We start from the raw sequence: 6,318 nt of genomic DNA on the forward strand, positions 1-6,318 counted from the left end.
TGTCAGAAGATCTCTAAGATGTTCGTTTGTCCAATTAATCCATTTTTATCTCTATATTTTTGAGTGAGGCTCTGGTTTCTTGCATAAAACTTTATTGGCTTTTGGAGAGTTCTGCTTGTAACACTCTCACTATCAGAATGTCACACTTTCGATTGCGCTACTCAGATAGAAAGAAGTATTACGATGACTTCATATATACTTCATAATAAAATAGGTGCCTTTGACTCGAAATAGTATCACTGTTCTTTTTATAAACCGGAAAAAGAATACTTTTTAAATAAAACAAAACAAGCATATACATGTACAAAACCAACTATTACATAATATAATATACATACAAATCATACAACTCCTATCCCTCTTACATAATATAATGTTGATGGCTAGGAGTAAATAAATAAAAACTAAATAGCATTATCGACTAAGCAAAACGCAATACAACCCTTCGTGAGCTTTTTCATCCGTCTCCTGAAAAGGATAAAGCTGTAGGGGGTGAGAACATAACCACACGATCTCACCACAGAGTTTCAGAGTTGTCATAATAAGATATTTAAAGAGAAATCTATTTTTTAAGCTCAATGATTATTGATCGGAGACAGTGATGAGCGGATAATTTATACGCTTTTTGGCATTGTTTTTAGTATGATTTTAGTAGGATTTAGTTAGTTTTTAGTATATTTTTATTAGTTTTTAGTTAAAATTCACTTTTCTGGACTTTACTATGAGTTTGTGTGTTTTTCTGTGATTTCAGGTATTTTCTGGCTGAAATTGAGGGACCTGAGCAAAAATCTGATTCAGAGACTAAAAAGGACTGCAGATGCTGTTGGATTCTGACCTCCTTGCACTCGAAGTGGATTTTCTGGAGCTACAGAAGCTCAATTGGCGCGCTCTCAACGGCGTTGGAAAGTAGACATTCTGGGATTTCCAGCAATATATGATAGTCCATACTTTGCCCAAGATTTGATGGCCCAAACCGGCGTTCAAAGTCACCCTCAGAATTTCCAGCGTTAAACGCCGGAACTGGCACAAGAATGGGAGTTAAACGCCCAAACTGGCACCAAAGCTGGCGTTTAACTCCAAGAAGAGTCTCTACACGAAAATGCTTCATTGCTCAGGCCAAGCACACACCAAGTGGGCCCGGAAGTGGATTTTTATGTCTTTTACTCATCTTTGTAATTCTTAAGCTACTAGTTCTCTATAAATAGGACCTTTTACTATTGTATTTTTAATCTTTTGATCATGTTTTATGATTGAACCCTCTTTGGGAGGCTGGCCTCACGGCCATGCCTAGACCTTATTCTTATGTATTTTCAACGGTGGAGTTTCTACACACCATAGATTAAGGTGTGGAGCTCTGCTGTACCTCGAGTATTAATGCAATTACTATTGTTCTTCTATTCAATTCAGCTTGTTCTTGTTCCAAGATATCACTTGTTCTTCAACTTGATGAATGGGATGATCCGTGACACTCATCATCATTCTCACCTATGAACGTGTGACTGACAACCACCTCCGTTCTACCTTAGATTGAGTGAATATCTCTTGGATTCCTGATACACGATGCATGGTTGATCGCCTGACAACCGAGCGCTCGCCTGACAAACGAGCCAGCCATTCCGTGAGATCAGAGTCTTCGTGGTATAGGCAAGAACTGATGGCGGCATTCAAGAGAATCCGGAAGGTCTAACCTTGTCTGTGGTATTCTGAGTAGGATTCAATGATTGAATGACTGTGACGTGCTTCAAACTCCTGAGGGCGGGGCGTTAGTGACAGACGCAAAAGAATCACTGGATTCTATTCCGGCCTGATCGAGAACCGACAGGTGAATAGTCGTGCCGTGACAGGGTGCGTTGAACATTTCCACTGAGAGGATGGGAGGTAGCCACTGACAACGGTGAAACCCTTGCATAAGCTTGCCATGGAAAGGAGTAAGAAGGATTGGATGAAGACAGTAGGAAAGCAGAGAGACGGAAGGGACCAAGCATCTTCATACGCTTATCTGAAATTCCTACCAATGAATTACATAAGTATCTCTATCTTTATCTTTATGTTTTATTCATCATCTATACCCATTTGAGTCTGCCTGACTAAGATTTACAAGGTGACCATAGCTTGCTTCATACCAACAATCTCCGTGGGATCGACCCTTACTCGCGTAAGGTTTATTACTTGGACGACCCAGTGCACTTGCTGGTCAGTGGTGCGAAGTTGTAGTGCTCGCAATTTCCGCCCACCAAGTTTTTGGCGCCGTTGCCGGGGATTGTTTTGTGTATGGACAACTGCCGGTTCATCTTGTTGCTTAGATTAGGTATTTTTCAGAGTTCTTAAGAATGAGTTCTAGAGTTTCATGATGATCTGTTGAAGTCTGGCTGGCTGTGAAGCCATGTCTAATCTTATTGGACCGAGGTTTCAACTGATCATCACAAGAGCTTGTTGATCTCTATCAATCTTGCTATTGGAGCAATGATCTGCTAAGGCTTGGCTGGCCATTGGCCATGTCTAGTGTTTTGGACCGAAGCTTTCTTTGAAAGCTTGGCTGGCTGTGAAGCCATGTCTAATTCCTGGACCGGAGTCTTAGACTAGCATTGCAATGATTCCTGGAATCCAAATTAAGAATTCTGAACCCTTTATTTTCTATTTCCATATAATTTTAGAAAAATCCAAAAAAAAAATTTTAAAATCATAAAAACAAAAAATATTTTATGTTTCTTGTTTGAGTCTAGTGTCTAAATTTAAGTTTGGTGTCTTGCATGCATTGTTTATTTGATCTTGGTTCTATTTTCAAGTCAATAGTACAGGGAACTGAAGATGCAGAACATGCAGCAGAGGAATTACACAGAAAAAGCTGGGCGTTCAAAACGCCCAGTGAAGAAGGACAGACTGGCGTTTAAACGCCAGCCAGGGTGCCTGGTTGGGCGTTTAACGCCCAAAAAGGTAGTGCATTGGGCGTTAAACGCCAGAATGTGCACCATTCTGGGCGTTTAATGCCAGGATGGCACAAGAGGGAAGATTCTGTTTTTAATTCAGATTTTTTTTCAAGTTTTCAAAGTTTTTCAAAATCAAATCTTTTTCAAATCATATCTCTTCAATCAAATCTTTTTCAAAATCAATTTCTTTCCTTTTTCAAAGATACTTGCTAACAATTAATGATTTGATTGAACATTTTAAGTATGTTGCCTTTTCTGTTGAGAAAGGTTTAATGTTTGAATCATATCTTTTCTTGTTAGCCAAGTCATTAATTTTTAAAATCAAATCTTTTTAAAATTTGTTTTCAAATCATATCTTTTCAATCATATCTTTTTAAAAAGCATAACGTTTCAATCATATCTTTTTAATCACATCTTTTTCAAAATAGTTTTCAATCATATCTTTTTAAATTCTAATTTCAAAATTTTTTTCAAAAATTACTTGATTTCTTTCCCTCTCTTGGTTTTCGAAAATCAATTAAAGTTTTTTTTCAAAATGTTTTTAAAATCTTTTTAACTTAATTTTCGAAATTTCTTCCCCTCTTCTCACATCCTTCTATTTATGGAGTACCACTCCTCCTCAATGCACAATTCGAACTCTATCTCACTAAGTTCGAATTCTTCTACCTCTTTCTTCTATTATTCTGTTCCTCTGACACCTCAAGGAATCTCTATACTGTGACATAGAGGATTCCACATTTTCTTGTTCTCTTCTCTTTCATATGAGCAGGAACAAGGACAAAGGCATTCTTGTTGAAGCTGACCCTGAACCTGAAAGGACCTTGAAGTGAAAGCTAAGAGAAGCTAAGGCACAACTCTCTGTAGAGGACCTAACAGAAATCTTTAAACAAGAAGAACCCATGGCAGCCAAAAACAACAACAATGCCAACAATGCAAGGAAGGTGCTGGGTGACTTTACTGCACCTACTCCCGACTTTTATGGGAGAAGCATCTCTATCCCTGCCATTGGAGCAAACAACTTTGAGCTTAAGCCTCAATTAGTTTCTCTAATGCAACAGAATTGCAAGTTCCATGGACTTCCATTGGAAGATCCTCATCAGTTCTTAGCTGAATTCTTGCAAATCTGTGACACTGTCAAGACTAATGGGGTTGACCCTGAGGTCTACAGACTTATGCTATTCCCTTTTGCTGTAAGAGACAGAGCTAGGACATGGTTGGACTCACAACCTAAAGAAAGCCTGGACTCATGGGAAAAGCTAGTCAATGCCTTTTTGGCAAAGTTCTTTCCACCTCAAAAATTGAGTAAGCTTAGAGTGGAAGTCCAAACCTTCAGACAGAAGGATGGAGAATCCCTCTATGAAGCTTGGAAAAGATACAAACAATTGATCAGAAAATGTCCTTCTGACATGCTTTCTGAATGGAGCATCATAGGTATTTTTTATGATGGTCTCTCTGAACTATCCAAGATGTCTTTGGATAGCTCTACTGGAGGATCTCTTCATCTGAAGAAGACGCCTACAGAAGCTCAAGAGCTAATTGAAATGGTTGCAAATAACCAATTCATGTACACTTCTGAAAGGAATCCTGTGAACAATGGGACTAATCAGAAGAAAGGAGTTCTTGAGATTGATACTCTGAATGCCATATTGGCTCAGAATAAAATATTGACTCAACAAGTCAATTTGATTTCTCAAAGTCTGTCTGGAATGCAAAATGCACCAAGCAGTACTAAAGATGCTTCATCTGAAGAAGAAGCCTATGATCCTGAGAACCCTTCAATGGAAGAGGTGAATTACCTAGGAGAACCGTATGGAAACACCTATAATTCTTCATGGAGAAATCATCCAAATTTCTCATGGAAGGATCAACAGAGACCTCAACAAGGTTTCAACAATAATAATGGTGGAAGAAACAGGTTTAGCAATGGCAAGCCTTTTCCATCATCTTCTCAGCAACAGACAGAGAATTCTAAGCAGAACCACTCTGACTTAGCAACCATGGTCTCTGATCTAATCAAAACCACTCAAAGTTTCATGACTGAAACAAGGTCCTCTATTAGGAATTTGGAGGCACAAGTGGGACAGCTGAGCAAGAAAATTACTGAACTCCCTCCTAGTACTCTCCCAAGCAATACAGAAGAAAATCCAAAAGGAGAGTGCAAGGCCATCAACATGGCCGAATTTGGAGAGGAAGGAGGGGCAGTGAACGCCACTGAGGAAGACCTCAATGGGCGTGCACTAGCCTCCACTGAGTTCCCCAATGAGGAACCATGGGAATCTGAGGCTCAAAATGAGACCATAGAGATTCCATTGGACTTACTTCTGCCTTTCATGAGCTCTGATGAGTATTCCTCCTCTGAAGAGGATGAGTATGTCACTGAAGAGCAAGTTGCTAAATACCTTGGAGCAATCATGAAGCTAAATGACAGGTTATTTGGAAATGAGACTTGGGAGGATGAACCCCCTTTGCTCACCAAAGAATTGGATGACTTGTCTAGGCAGAAATTACCTCAAAAGAGGCAGGACCCTAGGAAGTTCTCCATACCTTGTACCATAGGCACCATGACCTTCAAGAAGGCTCTGTGTGACTTAGGGTCAAGTGTAAACCTCATGCCTCTCTCTGTAATGGATAAGCTAGGGATCTTTGAGGTACAAGCTGAAAAATCTCACTAGAGATGGCAGACAATTCAAGGAAACAAGCTTATGGACTTGTAGAGGATGTTTTGGTGAAGATTGAAGACCATTACATCCCTGCTGATTTCATAGTCCTAGAGACTGGAAAGTGCATGGATGAATCTATCATCCTTGGCAGACCCTTCCTAGCCACAGCAAAGGCTGTGATTGATGTTGATGGAGGTGAACTAATCATTCAAGTGAATGAAGAATCCTTTGTGTTTAAGGCTCAAGGATATCCCTCTGTCACCATGGAGAGGAAGCATGAAGAGCTTCTCTCAATTCAGAGTCAAACAGAGCCCCCACAGTCAAACTCTAAGTTTGGTGTTAGGAGGCCACAACCAAACTCTAAGTTTGGTGTTGAACCCCCACATTCAAACTCTAAGTTTGGTGTTGGGAGGTTCCAACATTGCTCTGAGAAAATGTGAGGCTCCATGAGAGCCCTCTGTCAAGCTACTGACATTAAAGAAGCGCTTGTTGGGAGGCAACCCAATGTCATATTTTATCTATTTTCTTTTGTTCTTTTATGTTTTCTATAGGTTGATGATCATGAGAAGTCACAAAATCAATTGAAAAAGCAAAAACAGAATGAAAAACAGGAAGAAAAACAGCACACCCTGGAGGAAGAACCTACTGGCGTTTAAACGCCAGTAAGGCTAGCATATGGGCGTTTAACGCCCAGTCTGGCACCATTCTGGGCGTTTAACGCCAGAAAGGGG

The 6,318-nt window shown here is 39.9% G+C and overlaps 1 non-coding gene across 1 annotated transcript; it reads right to left on the reverse strand.

Moving 5' to 3' along the window:
• Positions 1 to 4,231: 4,231 nt before the first annotated feature.
• LOC130983949 (small nucleolar RNA R71) lies at positions 4,232 to 4,339 on the reverse strand. The gene has a single exon (XR_009087916.1). It is a non-coding gene; the product is annotated as a small nucleolar RNA R71 (small nucleolar RNA).
• Positions 4,340 to 6,318: the final 1,979 nt, after the last annotated feature.

The sequence above is a fragment of the Arachis stenosperma genome, chromosome 5, assembly GCF_014773155.1.
Source record: "Arachis stenosperma cultivar V10309 chromosome 5, arast.V10309.gnm1.PFL2, whole genome shotgun sequence".
NCBI classification, from domain to species: Eukaryota; Viridiplantae; Streptophyta; class Magnoliopsida; order Fabales; family Fabaceae; genus Arachis; species Arachis stenosperma.